The 20,655-nt window shown below is 44.2% G+C and overlaps 1 protein-coding gene across 1 annotated transcript in view; it reads left to right on the top strand.

Annotated features, from left to right (window-relative positions):
* Nucleotides 1–8,335: 8,335 nt before the first annotated feature.
* Nucleotides 8,336–20,655, top strand: part of LOC129823282 (cysteine/serine-rich nuclear protein 1-like) — a 53,054-nt gene continuing 40,734 nt past the window's right edge. Inside the window, exon 1 of the mRNA XM_055882214.1 lies at nucleotides 8,336–8,531. The gene's annotated coding sequence lies outside the window, so the exon portion shown is untranslated. The remainder of the gene's footprint in view (nucleotides 8,532–20,655) is intronic.

Below are 20,655 nucleotides of genomic sequence, written 5' to 3'. Positions count from 1 at the left end.
ACTTATGGCCTCTGTTCTATGATTGCACCATACATCCTCTTACTTCCATCACTCATCACACAACAAACAGACATTCCAGCTGAAGCTGGCGAACCCCTCTCCTTCTGGTTTCCTAAACATAAGACTTGGAAAACAACAGACAAAACATAACAGCATTGACAATGTTATGTGTTATGCATAAATATATTCATGCAAACTGAAATCTGAGACCATGACAATTCCCACTCTCTCTTTACCTGACTCTATGCCTCCAGGATACTTTTCTGCTGGACTCCACAAAAATAAAAGCCCTAAAAAGCTTCCTCATGCTTCCACCCAGTCTTCCCCTTTCGGCCCCAGGTTCTGAGAGGTGTTCCCAAATCATGTCATTTTTACTTAGTTTCCCATCTACTCCATTTCAACTGATAATCATGTGCATAACCTACAATTAACATTCTCTCTTCTTGAATTAATTCAACACTGTATATGCTTTCATATCAATCCCTTTAACATGTTTGTTTAGAGTATAATATCCTATCATCCATTCTCTTTCACATGATGTATTAAAAATAAAACAAGTAGCCTCCAAACTCAACCCAGTATGTCTATAGTGGAATCTAGTCTCTCTCTCTTTCTCTCTCTGATTCCACATCCTCTGTCATGGTGTTTTCAAGCTCACCCATTATTCAGCTGGACCTTACTTCTCGTGAGACTTATGCACCCACCAAAGAGAGACAAGAAGAACTTTACCACTACAGTGTTGTAAGAAGTATACCACCAGCCTGGTGTATCTTGATGTACACTCAGTCTCCAGAATGCAGCCCAAGCCCTTCCATTTCTGGCTGTTTTTTCCTGAGGACATACACACTTACACATGGGTTATTTCCTGACAACATTAGCAAGATCACTAAATCTTAATTTTTAATAACAGCCCTATGTAACCATTCTGCCTCAAATACCTGGCCTCCTGCCACAGAAATATTCATAATGATAGTTAAATGATGGTCCCTACGGCAACTGCTGTAAAATAACATGTACTCAGTCAAGTGTCTTCCAGTTGGAAGAATATCCAATCCTCACAAAACTAAGTCATAAGTTTCTTAAACTTTTGCTCTAGTGTTCAAAATGCCACCACTTATTCTTTTTACCATATCTTTAGATATGTGAATTGTTCTATTTACTTTAGAATTTTCCCTATATTTTACACAGTCAGCTGTCTTTCCTTTTCTGTGAATTATCTCTATTATTATACATAGTTTCTACAAATAACACCCCTTCACTACCATTACCTTCATTTATGAGTCCCCTAACCCATAGCAGCCATTGTTTAATACATCCTTAAGTCAATTTATATATCATTTATATCAATCAGTCCCTCCTCAGGAACATATACACAACCTTATGTTCCTCAAAACAAAAAGAAATTGACCAAACGAGAAAAAGAGAAAAAAAAAAAAAAAATAATAATAATAATAATTTTTTTATAATAATTACACATTTGCAATAAATTTCCACTATTCGTAATGTAATTAAACCTGGAGAAAAACGTCCATCTGTTTCATTCTATGCCCCTGTTATTATTGGTCTCTTTCTTCTTCATTCTTGGGTATCATCGCACAACATACTATATTTTTATTCAATTAAACATTAGATTTTATCATTCCAATTCCAATGACATTATAAAACAAAAAATAAAAAACCTTTAATCTAATATTCTGTAAGTTTTGTCAACCACCTTGTCTCAGGATTAGTTTCCAGAGCTTCCCTAGGCCTATTAAATTTAAACAGTTCTATATCTAAATAACTAAACAGTTATTTCTTAAATACATTTTCCAACCCAATATTCAGGATAACAGTCCTTAGTGTTTACTTTAACTCAAATTTGACCTTATCTATTCAATACACAACATCCCTTTAATAATGAACATTTATACTAAACACTTTAAATACCAGTATTATCTATTTTCCAATAGCCCTTTTGTCTCAGTTTCTCTCATGAATGGCCTGATAATAAAAAATCAGTACCCCAATAACTTTAAGTCATTATTCTCCCAACAAATATAATGTCATTTCAGCATGTCTTTTTTAGATACAGTTCACAGGTCATCAGACACAGTTGTCCCTCACTGTTCAGTCGGTTAGGGTGGGTTTGATCTCCACACCCACTTGTGGTAATATTCTCTCCCATGCCTTAAAGCATTCTGACGTCACCTTCTTATGATAACTCCCTTATTCCACCAGTGTTCTCTCAGATGAATTACAGATGATGTATTTATCAACAAAAACCCTCACAAACCCACACTCCAATAAACCCGTTGGAATAACTTTCAACACTTTTTATATGCATAATGAACAAAACACATTTGTGTATTTCCCCAAAGACCATAACCCCAAGGAACTGATAGTTTTACCCATGAACCCATGTTATATCAAAAATAAAAATTAAAATAAACCTATTCGAATAACTTATTCAATTTAAGGGTACAACTCTTCATAATTTTCCCAGAGACATAATAGATTTTCAAAGTAATTATACAGTTTGAATAGAGTCTGGTGTCTTAAACATTTTATAAGTAAATCCCACCTGTTCCAACAATTTCTAGTAAAAGGTGATCAGTCTTTCACAGGAAATTCCTAGGATTCAGGGCATTTTGACACCATTAATATGTTTCCACTCCCCCTTTCTTTAGGAGCAACTTAAATACATTTTTCAAAAACATGTTCATCCTTTTGCATACCCAATTTGAAACTGAATTGGAAAAAACCCTTCCAATATATCTACTAATGCATATTCATTCCCAGTACATGGTGTACTCACTAGTGAACCATAAGCTAATAATAGCAAACGAACTGGACTCACTCATCCAGAACTCCATGTTTTAGCCTTATCCAGATATTTTTATTTTTAAAGCGGCTGACTTTAATTACTGTGGAAAGCAGTTAATTAGTCTCCAATGACATTGTTGACCAGAGAAGATTGAAAACCCTTTTTTTCCCTTATTCTTTCTGGAAAAGAAAGTGTACATATCGTTAATATTCACAATGTTACCTTTTAGTCAGCAAACCAATAATTTTACTTATCCATAGATTTTATTCTAAAGCGTCTTTAACAGTTCCAGAGAATTGTGGTATATAATGTCTAACAATTAATATTCCATCGTTACTTTACTAGATGTCAAGTCAAACGTGATCTAATACTTCTTCTTGACCACATATAAACTGCAATCTCTATGAAACACTCATTGTTCCCTCAGAGACTACACACCGCCAAGTAAAAATTCCATTCTCACTAACCTCAAACCAATTAGTTGTCTGTTATTTTGACAAGGATATAAACTCTTGTATAACGGCATTTCCTGCTACCGCACTAAGTTCTAATGTCACATTACACTAATTTTCCCATAACCAATATACCTATATCCAGAACAGAGAGCTATTTTCTTATTGGTTCTTAGATCTTGTCAATAGTTCTGCCAATCACCCGCACGTCTGCGAGGATTAGAGGAACCACACACACAACCCCATCGCAATGTATTTTCTGATGATAGAATGTTGACATCAGAACGCCTGCAAATCGAGCTTCACATTTTGGTCCCATGTGACTGTTTAATTCCCTTGTCCTATTTATCCTGTTCATCAGGTAATAGTGTCCTTCTCTCCCTATTCTATGGAAACAGTCATTTCGTTGTCATGCCACTAATTATTTATTTATTTTTTCTAAATACTCCCATGTATTATACACCTTTTATTTACTATTTTTCCAAGGTAGAGCGAATCCCCTTTCCAATTAAAAATGCATTTGTCCCATCACTTAATTTCTCTTCTCAAACCAAGCTCTATATAGTACAGACATTATTTCTGAATACTACAGATGACTTAATGTCTTATTCTAATACAATACTTCAAATATCACTGTGTTTTTCCCATTACAGATATTATTATTTATTCATTTTATAATTCTAATCAATTTTATGATTACATTTACATTACATTTAAGTCATTTAGCAAATGCTCTTATCCAGAGCGACTTACAAATTGGAAAGTTCATACATATTCATCCTGGTCCCCCATGGGAATTTAACCCTCAACCCTGGTGTTGCAAGCACCATGCTCTACCAACTGAGTCACACCAGTCCACTGCCCGCTCCGTTAAGATCTCTATCTAACGTCTTACTTTTACCTTTATTAAATTTATTTTGTCTATACTTTCTTACCTCTTATCTATATTCTTATTATTTCATTGTCTTTTATCCCATTTTACTGTTTAATTCCCGATTCACGGTTTTAGTGAAACAAACCTCTCATATTCTGGTCTCTGTCCTTCAGGCTATTTTTAGACCGCAGTCTCTGTGGGTACAGAGTGATCGACGGCCTCTTTTTTCCTCTTCCTTTGTTACACCGTTCGTGAATCCTTAATCTGTCCTGAATTTCACTATTTATCACTATTTATCTTAACTAACCTAAATTCGTTTTTAACTTTATAGTACAATTTCAATTTATCGACGATTCTACTTTCTGTCTTGTTACACACTATTTGGTTTAATCCTCTTTTATTATCTTTATGGTTATTTATTTTAACACCTTTTTTAGTATTCTACTATGGTCGCTTATTACTTTATCACATCAGTGTTTTTATCCTTGATTATAACTTATTTTACTTCGATGTTCCTTAATTTCATTCCATCTGCCTAATAGCAGTTAACTGCACTCTCCTTCTCAAATTACACTCAGTTAACTATCAGAGAGGCTTGCGCATGCCTCTTCCTACCAGCAGTTGGTCACAGACACACACACACACACACAACCCAACCTGTCCTTTCTTTCTTCCTAATGTTCTATCTCTACACAGATCTACTCATTTCTTACAACATTATCATTCATCCTTTGTTTTTACCTCAAAACAACTCAGTTCTTTCTTTATTGACTTAATCCCTTTGTTCAACATAAGCCTAGGCTAATAGGATTTCTACGATATGACGAGAGACTACTGTCTAATCGGATCAGCTTGTCTTCATATCCTACCCAACCCCCAATACTGATCTTTTCTTCTTTTATTAGAGTAGTATTATGGCGTGACCTACTGAATTACAAAACCCTGTTAGCTAGACAGAGCGGTTTTTTATTCGCAGGATTTCTTTTGCATTTGAACGCCGCACAATCGGGCAAACGTCCTAAATATTCATCCGTACAGTCCTCCTTTCAGAGCGTTAACCATGAAATATTTATTTAACTACTGATTTATGTTTCGACCGTATAAACTACTTTTGCAGTTGAACGCCGCACAATCGGGCAAACGTTTTTCCTACAACCTAATATTTATAAGCTACTTTTGCAGTTGAACGCCGCACAATCGGGCTAACGTTTTCCTACAACCTAATATTTATAAGCTACTTTTGCAGTTGAACGCCGCACAATCGGGCTAACGTTTTCCTACAACCTAATATTTATAAGCTACTTTTGCAGTTGAACGCCGCACAATCGGGCTAACGTTTTTCCTGCCTTCTAAATATTCATCCGTTCAGTCCCCCGTTCTGGGGCGGTATCCATGAAGTATTTATTTACTAAATATCCACCCAATCAGACCTCTTTAAAAATGTTCCTTTTTTAACGAGCGGTATCGTGGCTTTCTAACTACTTATTCATGCAGTTCTCTGTTATCTTTAGAGCCGTTATTCATAAGTAACCTGTCCAAGCATTCCTTCTACTAATTTTATTGAAGAGGTATCACAGGATTTTATACCTACATTATCTGTTTTTACCGTATGGGCTGTCCCACATTATAGCCAGCCATCTCAGCCAGATGGCACAAACAAGCACATCATTTAAGCTACACATTCGAACGGTCTAATCAGAACGAGCGCATGCTCCACTAAACACCCAACACAAGCAAAGTTCACATCGCCTATTCACTCATTCTCTATACATGCACATGCATTTATATTTAATACAATTCCCCAAATTACACATACATGCAAATTCATTGAATTTAAAAGTTCTTTTGTATTTACTGGTTTCATTTTAGGAAATTTGAAAGAGAGACTTACGTGGCGCTCCTCTCGCTGAGACAGTATCTCTGAAGCAATCTTACACAAACATTTCAACCATTGTAAGAACTTGCTTACCGTCTAGTTGGGCGGCCACCCTTGTTTGTTAGATTGTCCAAAGAACCCATCATCAGCCAAGAACGTCCCAGTCCCTATCAGCTCCTGGCTAGCTCGCCAAAATATGTCGTGGAAAATCATCTCAGAAATATAACGCTTTATCAGAACTTGTAAATTCAATCATGCTCTTTATTACAATTGTACAGCCATCTGGAATGTCCGCGGAACCCCCACCGCGGAACCCCCCCCTCAGAAGTCCAGTCCTTTATATTTATACCCACATAGTATTGTCCGTCCCCTATGACGTCATTCCCCACCATCTGCCTTCAATCAGTTTATAATGGTGGCCGGACCCTCCCTTTACCACTAAATCAATGCACTCTTTGTGCCCCCCCCCCCTCTCTAGGGCATCCAATTGCTTATAGGCGTCTATGTGTCTGGTCAGTTTCACTCAAATGGAATCAGCAGACTATGTGTTTCTTGTTCATTAGTGTCCAGCCATCTCAGGCATATTTCTCTGGTATGTATGCTTTTCTAGTGGAATGAGTAGACTATATTTCTAGTGGGTCTAAGTGCCCTAAACACATATTTCTCTGACATGTGTATCTCTTTAAAGAATCAGCAGACTGTGTGTCTAGTGTCCAATTTCTTTAAGCGCCTATCTGTCTGACAGCATAATGGAGAATCTACAAGGGTCAGAGGGTCAGAACGTCCCTTAGTAGATTTCCATTACCACGGTCTCATGATCTATGTTACCATGTGGTTTGTTACTTTAATGTTCAGCTATCTTTAATATTTATATGTTATCCATGTATTTTATGTTACTACTACATCATCTGCTAATCTTTGGTTTCCTGTATTTACCAGAATGGCAAACACACTCACATCTGCCTTCTTATACTATTTACCTATCTATTGTTTAATAGTGTGATATCTACCTACATATGTCACTTACTCCTACAACATCAACATAGTTTTGCTAGCTACTCTGGCACTAGCTAATGCTAGCTAGCAAGAGCAGATGCTGTTGAAGATAGCTAATACCTAACATTGTAAAATCTCATGACCCTGAGCTTGCGGCCTCGTGAGTTTCAATGTATGCAGACAAGAACATCAATTTGTTTATTTATCGGGAACAAAACGAACCCCTCAAGACGCCCCTGTACCCACCAGCTACTTCTTTGAAGATTTTACTATAAGAGTTCACATTCTTGGTCAGTTTAACAAATTGCTACATAATCAAGTGATTAGTCTGTTACACAGCTATTATTAATATGTAGAATCGTACAATGAACTGATGAGAGGTAGTTATTGATCTAGGTCTTGAGGTCAGCTGTGAGGTTAAAGAGACAGATGCAGTATGTCGACGGAGACTGCGCAGCCAAGGGAGACGGTCCAGCCTTCCTGCTAACCAGCTGTGTGTTCAGTAGAGCGCAAACCCTCTTTCTTATTGAGTTAACGTGGCAGAATTTGGAAGCAGGTGGCTGAGGTTTGCCAAAAAGCCTTGCAGAACTGAATGCCTTGCAGAACTGAATGCCTTGCAGAACTGAATGCCTTGCAGAACTGAATGCCTTGCAGAACTGAATGCCTTGCAGAACTGAATGCCTTGCAGAACTGAATGCCAGGGTGAAGGCAGTCAAGGGTGAAAATAAATTACTCTGGTTGGACGTGGCTGCCAAGCTAACCCTACTTTGAATAATCTCAAATATAAAATATATTTTGGACACTTTTATGGTTACTTGTGTTATTTCATAGCTTTGATGTCTTCACTATTATTCTACACTGTAGAAAATAGTCAAAATTACCCTGGAATGAGTAGGTGTGTCCAAACTTTTGACTGGTACTAATATATATATATACTCGGACATTGCTCGTCTTCATTCAATTTTTTTACTTTTAGATGTGTGTATTGTTAGATATTACTGCACTGTTGGAGCTAGAAACACAAGCATTGCGCCTCACCCGCAATAACATCAGCTAAACATTGATATGTATCAATAAACATTTCTTTGATACTATTTCCATTGTACACTGTGGGTAGCCTACTGTCTCCATTGTACCCATAAACATTTTTATCCTCAACACATTTCCAATATTTCTTTTAAATATTGTTCCTCAACTATTTGTTTGCTTTCTACTGGAAGAATGGATAGTGCCTGTACATAGTCCAGTTGAGGTAGGCAGCTTTCTCTGTCTCTCTCTCAGGCAGGAAGCAGCGTGGGCAGCCAGCCTCCCGGTGGCACCGCCTGCGTCACGGTTTTTCCAGTGACGCGTAGGCTGCGCTGCCGAGCAGTCTGTCTCAGACAAGGGAACGGCTGCACGGACCGTGTGCTCTGCTACAATCGAGACAAAAGCGAGAGGTCTGTTCGAGGATAAAGTGTGATTGTGTCGCTTGGATTGTGACTATTCTACTATATTTTCACTAATGGCGATGTGATATGTGAAGTATTGGTGAGTAGCGGCGCTGTTGGTCATTTAACACCGGTCTGTGTAATTGATGTGTAAAAGGGGGGGGGGGGACAAGCCAAACAGTTGGGATGTTCTCTATTCTGTCACCATAGCAGAAACTGGCGCTAATCATTTTGTTTATCATGTTCGTTTGGTTACAATGTTGCAGAAGAGAAGGTAGACATTATAGACAAAGCTATGGTATTTAAATATGATGATAATCGGGTCTATAATGAAGTGGTTCATTTAGTTGATGGTCGCATTTTTAAAAATCTGACGTTTTATCGCAGCTGTTGATGAAAACTAATTGACTACTTTAAACAAGTTTGTTGGTGTTTGGTCTTTAATAAACCTTGTGATTGGAGGTTGAGTGCAGGACAGGTGACAGAGCACGCCAGTGTTAATAAACCATGTGATTGGAGGTTGAGTACAGGACAGGTGACAGAGCACGCCAGTGTTAATAAACCATGTGATTGGAGCAGGTTGAGTGCAGGACAGTGTTAATAAACCATGTGATTGGAGCAGGTTGAGTGCACGCCAGTGTTAATAAACCTTGTGATTGGAGCAGGTTGAGTACAGGACTGTGTTAATAAACCATGTGATTGGAGCAGGTTGAGTGCAGGACAGTATTAATAAACCTTGTGATTGGAGCAGGTTGAGTACAGGACAGTATTAATAAACCATGTGATTGGAGCAGGTTGAGTGCACGCCAGTGTTAATAAACCATGTGATTGGAGGTTGAGTACAGGACAGTGTTAATAAACCATGTGATTGGAGCAGGTTGAGTGCACGCCAGTGTTAATAAACCTTGTGATTGGAGCAGGTTGAGTGCACGCCAGTATTAATAAACCTTGTGATTGGAGCAGGTTGAGTGCAGGACAGTGTTAATAAACCTTGTGATTGGAGCAGGTTGAGTACAGGACTGTATTAATAAACCATGTGATTGGAGCAGGTTGAGTACAGGACAGTGTTAATAAACCTTGTGATTGGAGCAGGTTGAGTACAGGACAGTGTTAATAAACCTTGTGATTGGAGCAGGTTGAGTACAGGACAGTGTTAATAAACCATGTGATTGGAGCAGGTTGAGTACAGGACTGTATTAATAAACCATGTGATTGGAGCAGGTTGAGTACAGGACAGTGTTAATAAACCTTGTGATTGGAGCAGGTTGAGTACAGGACAGTGTTAATAAACCTTGTGATTGGAGCAGGTTGAGTACAGGACAGTGTTAATAAACCATGTGATTGGAGCAGGTTGAGTACAGGACAGTGTTAATAAACCATGTGATTGGAGCAGGTTGAGTGCAGGACAGGTGACAGAGCACGCCAGTGTTAATAAACCATGTGATTGGAGGTTGAGTACAGGACAGGTGACAGAGCACGCCAGTGTTAATAAACCATGTGATTGGAGGTTGAGTACAGGACAGGTGACACTGAACATGTTAGACTATTATATTTAATAAATAAAAACATGTTTTATTTAACTGGGCAAGTCAGTTAAGAACAAATTCTGATTTACAATGACGGCCTACCCCAGCCAGACCCGGACGACGCTGTGCCAATTGTGCGCCGCCCTATGGGACTCAATCACAGCCAGATGTCATACAGTCTGGATTATTGTAGCCTCGTTGATTTTGTGGTTGTAATGGGTATTTCTAACATGGTGTGTTGTCTACAGTGTATTCAGTAGGATAAATTGATTCCCTAGTTCGCCTCCAGTGGCGCTACGGCCACTACAGCTCGAGCTCTCACAGCTGATGTGTTGTCATAGCAATGATCATTAATCAGGAGGGTTGATCGGCTCAACATGGGGAGGCTGGCCACAGATAATCAGACGTGATATCATGATTGACAGACATAACAGCAATCAGGCTGCGCTATTCAAATGAAACGGTCCGTGTGTTTATCGCCTTGTTATTGAAATAGGCATTGATTCATCATTGGAATATTCGATCATACGTGAATCAGGGGACATTGATGCCACTTGGCGCAAAGGAATCCATTTTATTGTTCAATATTTGTCTGTCTGATAACCTGAATCAATTACAGCTTGTTAGTTAATCATATCTAAATGATTGGTTATTCTGCATTGGACCACACGTGTACTGTTCAGAAGTGAAACAAAATATGCGTTTTCCTGTCTGGAAAACTATTTTCCCTGTTCTCAATGTCTTCTCCACAGAACAAAGGGACAGGATGTAATTTCTAACCCGACCCTAGCCTGTGGTTGACCAATCAGAAGTCCCCTGTCCTCACCCTAGCCTGTGGTTGACCAATTAGAATCCCTTGCAATAAAACTAGGCCACTGGCCAAATACCAAGTATCCTGTTTCAGGCCCAATGTATAGACAATTTAAACCAATGAGAACTTGCGCCATGTAGCTATGGATCCCGTGTCTCTGTCCCATTCATTCCCTATTACAGAAATACAACCATTACCATTGATCGTTATTTCCCTCTTGACCTTTAGTCCTCTGCGTTGTGTATTTTGAATATTCTTACACCAGCCAGCTAACGTTAGCTAGCTAACAGTACACTTTAACTTGAAATGAAATCAACTTTCTGACAAAAATGAGAATGTCATATCTAAAAATGTTTTTCCAGCTAGACACTTCTCTGTCACGGATGCCACGGTTGCTCTTAGTTTGAAGATGTCATCCAGAGACGGGTGTGTTCTCTTTTGGACCCTGTCTGCATATCTGCAATCAAATGCCAGAATTCCTTAACTATCATACTCTAATTCCACTGATTTCAAACTCGATCCTCCAGAAAGTGAAGAGCAACACCTTATTTGTGATTTCTTTGAGAAGATACTGACCCGTTCATGTTCTAGACAGAAGCGCTCTACCTTGCAGACCAATCCAAACTCCTCTCTCGGCATGTTCAGCCCACTCATTATCTCAGCCAATCATGGCTAGCCGGGAAGGTTACTGACTTGTTCCATGGCTAAACCAACTTGGCTCGTAATTTAGAAACTGTATTTACAGATGGCAGACAAGTTTGTTATTAAGGCACATGGAAGTTCACATGTTCCCGGAGGCATTTCTGCCCCAAAATACGCATTTTGATGGATAAAAGACCAAGTTTACGTTCAAATGTCTCTCCTGTGAAGTAGTGACATGTGACACGCACCTTGTGTCTTGAAATTAGTCACATATTTCATATTTTCCCCACTAATTGGTCTTTTAAACCGATCACATCAGATCTTTTCACATCAGATCTTTGTTTCAGAGCTGATCTGATTGTTCAAAAGACCAATTAGTGAAAAGAATATCAGAATAGTTCTGCCTTTGTAAACACAGCCCTCGTGTTTTGAATGTGGCAGCTACAAAGTGAAATGTGTTCAGTATGTTGAAGCAGATGTTCTCATTCTCACGCTGCATTAGATTAGACCGAAACGCTTCCACGGTGTGGGACTCATCCTCATTTCTTTACACCTCCCAGATGGAATGCAATGTTCCCTATATAGTGCACTACTTTATACCAGGGCCCTATGGCACCATGTTCACTATATAGTGCACTACTTTATACCAGGGCCCTATGGCACCATGTTCCCTATATAGTGCACTACTTTATACCAGGGCCCATGGAACTATGTTCCCTATATAGTGCACTACTTTATACCAGGGCCCTATGGCACCATGTTCACTATATAGTGCACTACTTTATACCAGGGCCCTATGGCACCATGTTCACTATATAGTGCACTACTGTATACCAGGGCCCTATGGCACCATGTTCCCTATATAGTGCACTACTTTATACCAGGGCCCATGGAACTATGTTCCCTATATAGTGCACTACTTTATACCAGGGCCCATGGAACTATGTTCCCTATATAGTGCACTACTTTATACCAGGGCCCATGGAACTATGTTCCCTATATAGTGCACTACTTTATACCAGGGCCCATGGAACTATGTTCCCTATATAGTGCACTACTTTATACCAGGGCCTTATGGCACCATGTTCCCTATATAGTGCACTACTTTATACCAGGGCCCATGGAACTATGTTCCCTATATAGTGCACTACTTTATACCAGGCCCTATGGCACCATGTTCCCTATATAGTGCACTACTTTATACCAGGGCCCTATGGCACCATGTTCCCTATATAGTGCACTACTTTATACCAGGCCCTATGGCACCATGTTCCCTATATAGTGCACTACTTTATACCAGGGCCCTATGGCACCATGTTCCCTATATAGTGCACTACTTTATACCAGGGCCCTATGGCACCATGTTCCCTATATAGTGCACTACTTTATACCAGGGCCCTATGGCACCATGTTCCCTATATAGTGCACTACTTTATACCAGGGCCCATGGAACTATGTAGGGCATAGGGTGCCATAATCCTAGTCCACATGTCCATATCCTCTTGACCAACTAGCCTACACGGTGGGTGGTGCGGAAGGAGTCAAAAGATGTGAGACAGGTAGTATACAAATGATTTAGGGAAAGGGGGATACCTAGTCAGTTGTACAGGGAAAGGGGGGGATACCTAGTCAGTAGTAAAGGGAAAGGGGGGGATACCTAGTCAGTAGTAAAGGGAAAGGGGGGGATACCTAGTCAGTTGTACAGGGAAAGGGGGGGATACCTAGTCAGTTGTACAGGGAAAGGGGGGGATACCTAGTCAGTTGTACAGGGAAAGAGGGGGGATACCTAGTCAGTTGTACAGGGAATGCATTCAACTGAAATGTCTTCCTCATTTAACCCAACCCCTCTGAATCAGAGAGGTGCGGGTGCTGCCATAATCGACATCCACATCTTCGGCGCACAGTGAAGTGGGTTAACAGCCTTGCTCAGGGGCAGAACAACAGCTTTTTTACCTTGTCAGCTCGGGGATTCGATCCAGCAACCTTTCGGTTACTGGCCCAACACTCTAACCACTTCATGTGCTCTGCCGTGCACGTTTCACAACCACAGGAAAGTATTTAACTGACACACACACACACACACACACACACACACACACACACACACACACACACACACACACACACACACACACACACACACACACACACACACACACACACACAGAGGCTTCTGTCTCCAGGGAGTGGGCGTTAATAAGTGTTGATGAACAGAAGCTGTTGCTTGTTTTATCAAACACAGCAGGTAGCATAACTAACCTGTGAGAACTAACAGTCTCTCTCTTCTGTTATAGTCTCCCTTAGCCTTCTCATCCCTGGGGTGAGTTTGGCTTCATGCAAGTGTTTCAAAGCACAATGAAAATAGCAACTGCAGTTGCTATCTCAATCTATAAATATTATCATTGACTTTATATAGACATGTCGTGACAAAGCTTAGAGCAGAGGCTAGTATCGTCTGATTTTAGGAGCCATCGTGGACACAGTAACATACAGGGTTTGACTGGTCACCTCTTGGAAACATCTTTGCTCCATTGTGCTAAACAGATCCAGGTATGTCTCATGGATCCAATGTTCCCAAGTGTCCAGTAGGCTACGCTACCTTGTCCACTACGCTACCTTGTCCACTACGCTACCTTGTCCACTACGCTACCTTGTCCACTGGGCTACCTTGTCCACTGGGCTACCTTGTCCACTGTGCTACCTTGTCCACTACGCTACCTTGTCCACTGGGCTACCTGGTCCACTGGGCTACCTGGTCCACTGGGCTACCTGGTCCACTGGGCTACCTGGTCCACTGGGCTACCTGGTCCACTGGGCTACATGCTCCACTGCGCTACCTGGTCCACTGCGCTACCTTGTCCACTGGGCTACCTGGTCCACTGGGCTACCTGGTCCACTGGGCTACCTGGTCCACTGGACTACCTGGTCCACTGGGCTACCTGGTCCACTGCGCTACCTTGTCCACTGCGCTACCTGGTCCACTGGGCTACCTTGTCCACTGGGCTACCTTGTCCACTGGGCTACCTGGTCCACTGGGCTACCTTGTCCACTGGGCTACCTTGTCCACTGGGCTACCTTGTCCACTGCGCTACCTTGTCCACTGCGCTACCTTGACCACTGGGCTACCTTGTCCACTGGGCTACCTTGTCCACTGGGCTACCTTGTCCACTGGGCTACCTTGTCCACTACGCTACCTTGTCCACTACGCTACCTGGTCCACTGGGCTACCTGGTCCACTGGGCTACCTGGTCCACTGGGCTACCTGGTCCACTGGGCTACCTGGTCCACTGCGCTACTTTGTCCACTGCGCTACCTTGTCCACTGCGCTACCTTGTCCACTGCGCTACCTTGTCCACTGCGCTACCTTGTCCACTGCGCTACCTTGTCCACTGCGCTACCTGGTCCACTGCGCTACCTGGTCCACTGCGCTACCTGGTCCACTGCGCTACCTGGTCCACTGTGCTACCTGGTCTACTGCGCTACCTTGTCTACTGCGCTACCTTGTTCACTGGGCTACCTTGTCTACTGCGCTACCTGGTCCACTACGCTACCTGGTCCACTGCGCTACCTGGTCCACTGCGCTACCTGGTCCACTGCGCTACCTGGTCCACTGCGCTACCTGGTCCACTGCGCTACCTGGTCCACTGCGCTACCTTGTCCACTGCGCTACCTTGTCCACTGCGCTACCTTGTCCACTGCGCTACCTTGTCCACTGCGCTACCTTGTCCACTGCGCTACCTTGTCCACTGCGCTACCTGGTCCAGTACGCTACCTTGTTCACTGGGCTACCTTGTCCACTGGGCTACCTGGTCCACTGGGCTACCTGGTCCACTGGGCTACCTTGTCCACTACGCTACCTTGTCCACTGGGCTACCTTGTCCACTGGGCTACCTTGTCCACTGGGCTACCTTGTCCACTGGGCTACCTTGTCCACTGGGCTACCTTGTCCACTGGGCTACCTGGTCCACTGGGCTACCTGGTCCACTGGGCTACCTTGTCCACTGGGCTACCTTGTCCACTGGGCTACCTTGTCCACTACGCTACCTTGTCCACTGGGCTACCTTGTCCACTGGGCTACCTTGTCCACTGGGCTACCTTGTCCACTGGGCTACCTTGTCCACTGGGCTACCTTGTCCACTACGCTACCTTGTCCACTGGGCTACCTTGTCCACTGCGCTACCTGGTCCACTGCGCTACCTGGTCCACTGGGCTACCTGGTCCACTGGGCTACTTTGTCCACTGGGCTACTTTGTCCACTGGGCTACCTTGTCCACTGGGCTACCTTGTCCACTGGGCTACCTTGTCCACTGGGCTACCTGGTCCACTGGGCTACCTTGTCCACTGGGCTACCTTGTCCACTGGGCTACCTTGTCCACTGGGCTACCTTGTCCACTGGGCTACCTTGACCACTGGACTACCTTGACCACTGGGCTACCTGGTCCACTGGGCTACCTGGTCCACTGGGCTACCTGGTCCACTGGGCTACCTGGTCCACTGGGCTACCTGGTCCACTGGGCTACCTGGTCCACTGGGCTACCTGGTCCACTACGCTACCTTGTCCACTACGCTACCTTGTCCACTGGGCTACCTTGTCCACTGGGCTACCTTGTCCACTGGGCTACCTTGTCCACTGGGCTACCTTGTCCACTGCGCTACCTTGTCCACTGCGCTACCTTGTCCACTGCGCTACCTTGTCCACTGCGCTACCTTGTCCACTGCGCTACCTTGTCCACTGGGCTACCTTGTCCACTGCGCTACCTTGTCTACTGCGCTACCTTGTCTACTGCGCTACCTTGTCTACTGCGCTACCTGGTCCAGTACGCTACCTTGTCCACTGGGCTACCTGGTCCACTGGGCTACCTGGTCCACTGGGCTACCTGGTCCACTGGGCTACCTGGTCCACTGGGCTACCTGGTCCACTACGCTACCTGGTCCACTGGGCTACCTTGTCCACTGGGCTACCTTGTCCACTGGGCTACCTTGTCCACTGGGCTACCTGGTCCACTGGGCTACCTGGTCCACTGGGCTACCTGGTCCACTGGGCTACCTGGTCCACTGGGCTACCTTGACCACTGGGCTACCTGGTCCACTGGGCTACCTGGTCCACTGGGCTACCTGGTCCACTGGGCTACCTGGTCCACTGGGCTACCTGGTCCACTGGGCTACCTGGTCCACTGCGCTACCTGGTCCACTGCGCTACCTTGTCTACTGCGCTACCTTGTCCACTGCGCTACCTTGTCCACTGGGCTACCTGGTCCACTGGGCTACCTGGTCCACTGGGCTACCTGGTCCACTGGGCTACCTGGTCCACTGGGCTACCTGGTCCACTGGGCTACCTGGTCCACTGGGCTACCTGGTCCACTGCGCTACCTGGTCCACTGCGCTACCTGGTCCACTGCGCTACCTGGTCCACTGGGCTACCTTGTCCACTGCGCTACCTTGTCCGGTAGATGGTTCTACCTTGTCCGGTAGATGACACTACCTTGTCCTTGGGTTGTCTTTTAGAGCGGGTTGTGTGTTTATAAATGAACGGTGCAGTGGAGATACCTCCAGTATTTACCTGTCTGTGTTTTATGTCTCTCCTGACTCAGACTACAACGTTGTGATTGTATAGACCAGGGGTATTCAACTCTGACCCTTTGAGGTCCAGAGCTTGCTGGTTTTCTGTTCTACCTGATAATTGCACACACCTTGTGTCCCAGGTCTAAATCAGACCCTATTTTGAGGGGAACAATAAAGCTGAACCTATTGAAATGGTGCCGATGGTTGGCGCCTCGCCTCCAGCTCCTACAAAACATTCCAGGTTTCTACTTTTTCTAGTGTTTTTCAAAACATGTCTTACTCACTTTGTTTAGTGCACTACTTCAGACACCTTGGTAGAGCTATTGTAATATGAAACGTTGGGTACTCACCGTCCACCCCAATTCCCGGAGACGGCGGAACAATAGTCTGGCTTCTTTGGTGACGCTCCGGGTTGCCTGGGAGTCCTACCGAAGAGTAGGAAATGAAGACCTCGACAGAGGCAGACATGGTGGGGGTCTTAGTGAGATTCAGACACCGGGTGACCCATCCTTCATTACCGAGCATACTACTCACCAATATTCAATAATTACAAAATTAACTTGACAAACTCCGAGCGAGGATCTGATTCTGCATTATAACTTGACAAACTCCGAGCGAGGATCTGATTCTGCATTATACTTTTTTTCTGAGGCTTTTCTCCGACATCCAATCAACCATCAGGTTTTACAGCTCGAGTGGATAGAAAACAGGTTCTCTCTGGCAAGAGGTCAGAGGGCTCTGCTTTATGACCAATAACAAGCGGTACGTGCCCTGACCTTAGAGAGCCTTTTTATTTCTCTATTTCTTTAGGTCGGGGTGTGATTTGGGTGGGCATTCTAGTTTGTCTATTTCTTTGTTGGCCGGGTATGGTTCCCAATCAGAGGCAGCTGTCTATCGTTGTCTCTGATTGGGGGTCGTACTTAGGCAGCCCTTTTTCCCACCTTCAGTTGTGGGATCTTGTTTGTGTGTAGTTGCTTTCTGCACTGCATATAGCTTTACGTTTGTTTTTGTATTTTGTTGTTTTTCGGTGTCATTTTTAATAAAAAGAAAAATGTACGCCTACCACGCTCCACCTTGGTCTCATTCTATCAACGAGCGTAACAGTACGACAGGGGAAATGTACAGGAACTTGCGAAATTCTGCTCTCCCGACTTGGAGTACTTGGTCATCAAATGTCACCCTCTTTACTTCCCTAGAGAGTTCTCAGGTATTGGCGCCATGGCTGTGTACATCCCGCCCCAAGCCGACACCAAAAATGCTCTCAAAGATCTTCATTGGAACCTGAACAAACTGGAGACCGCGTATCCGGAGCAGGCGTTCATTGTCATGGCGGAATTTAACAAAGGTAATTTGATAACCCTGCAAATCTGACCATTTTTCTCCTCCCCGCCTACAGACCAAGACTCGAGGGAGGTTCCGGTGGTCAGGTCTGTGTAATGCTGGTCTGACCAATCTCCAAAACTATTTTGATCAAGGCCACTGGAATATGTTCCGGGTCTCCTCTAGGGATGACATCAATGAATACGCTGACTCGGTTACCGGATTCATAAAAAAATTGTATGTGATACTGATGGTGTCTTTAAAAACCTGAATCAAAACCGTGGATTGATGGCAACCTTGTTAGGAAACTGAAAGAAAGATGCTGCTTATAAACAAGGTGACCTGGAACAAATACAACTTACGCAGATCGATCAAGATGGCGAGGCACAAGTATAGGGACAAGTGGAGGAGCAGTTCAGCTGTTCGGATATGAGGCGTATGTGGCAGGGGCTTCTAGCGATCTCAGATTACAAATAGAAAGCCAGTCACGTCAGGGACACCAACGCTGACCTACCGGATAAAATACATTTTCTTACGCTTCAAGCAAAACGACTTTGAGCTGCCGATATGAGCCCCTGAGTACAATGAGGGCTACGTGCATATGGTCTCCACGGAGGACGTATGGAAGTCATTCAAACGTTTTGACCCTCGCAAGGCTGGTGGCCCAGACAACATCCTTAGCTGCGCCCTCAGAGCATGTGCATTTCATACATTTTCAATCTCTCTCTAGCTCAGGCCATTATCCCCACCTGATTCAAGATGACCACTATCGTGCCCAAGAAAGGGAAATTAACCCTTAGCGCTGCCTTCTGTCATCATGAAGTACTTCGAGAGGCTAGTCAAAGACCACCTCTCCAATTTGTCTACCGCCCGATGAATCCAGTCGCTACACTGTACACTGCCCTCACCCACCTGGACAAGAGGAATTCTTATGTGAGGATGCTGTTCGACTACAGCTCAACCTTCAATACCAAAGTGTCCTCTAAGCTCACCGCAAAGCCCAAAACTCCCTATGCAACTGTGTCCTGGCCTTTCTGACGGGCTGCCCCCAGGTGGGAAAGGTAGGCAATGTGACCTCCTCCACATTGATCCTCAACGCGGGGGCCCCACAAGGGTGCGTCCTCTGTTCCCTCCTCTACTCCCTCTATACCCAGGACTGTGTGGCCTTGCACTGTTCCAATTCCCTCATCAAGTTCGCTGATGACACGACAGTAGTAGGCCTGATTACCAACGACGGTGAGACGCCCTACAGCGAGGATGTAGGCACTCAGACGGTGTGGTGCCAGGTAAACAACCTTGGCCTCAATGTCAGCAAAACAAAGGACTCCAAGAGGAACCAGGCTGGACACGCCGGCATCCACATCAATGGGGCCACCGTAGAGAGGGTGAAAAGACTTAGTTTCTTAGTGTACACGTCTCGGAGGACCTGAAATGGTCATACCACACCATGACACCATGGTGAAGAAGGCACAACTGTTCAACTTCAGGAGGCTGAAGAAATGTGGCCTGTCCCAGAGGGCCCTCTGTGTTCTACAGGAGCACCATCGAGAGCATACTGTCGCGCTGCATCACAGCCTCCACCACCGCTGACAGCCTAAAGCCGCCTCAGGTGTGTCATGGCATGCAGAAATCTGAGGTTCCGTCCAGCAGCTCGGCCTCATGGGAGTTGTAGTTGTTAGCTGTGAAAGAGGAGACGCAGTACTACAGCACACGTGTGTGTGGTCTTCTGTTAGTGACTCACCCTGCTGCCAGACGGGGTGGTCTTCTGTTAGTGACTCACCCTGCTGCCAGACAGACATTCCTGTGGCTTCTATGACGGCACATTATTTGTTTGTTGAAAAGACTCCTCCTCCCTATTCTCTCTCCTTTTAGGAAGAATATGTGTGTGTGCAGGACACAGCTCAGGGGTGGAGGTAGGGGAACAGTGTGTCTTTCTGGCAGCAGGGTCTGCGTTAGGAGTGAAAAAAACAGCCAGACTCTTGAGAGGACAAGAGTTATCTATACTACCCCAGCAGGTGGATTTGTTCTCAGTCATCAAGGTGAGATCATGTTGTTCCTGCTATGAATTCAACCAAAATAATCCTTAGCGGCTGGGACTGTCTAATCCTTAGCGGCTGGGACTGTCTAATCCTTAGCGGTTGGGACTGTCTAATCCTTAGCGGCTGGGACTGTCTAATCCTTAGCGGTTGGGACTGTCTAATCCTTAGCGGTTGGGACTGTCTAATCCTTAGCGGCTGGGACTGTCTAATCCTTAGCGGCTGGGACTGTCTAATCCTTAGCGGCTGGGACTGTCTAATCCTTAGCGGTTGGGACTGTCTAATCCTTAGCGGTTGGGACTGTCTAATCCTTAGCGGCTGGGACTG

This window comes from Salvelinus fontinalis, chromosome 25 (genome assembly GCF_029448725.1).
Source record: "Salvelinus fontinalis isolate EN_2023a chromosome 25, ASM2944872v1, whole genome shotgun sequence".
Classification (NCBI taxonomy): Eukaryota; Metazoa; Chordata; class Actinopteri; order Salmoniformes; family Salmonidae; genus Salvelinus; species Salvelinus fontinalis.
The sequence above is the reverse complement of the archived record's forward strand: the minus strand, read 5'-3'. Positions and strand labels throughout refer to the sequence as shown.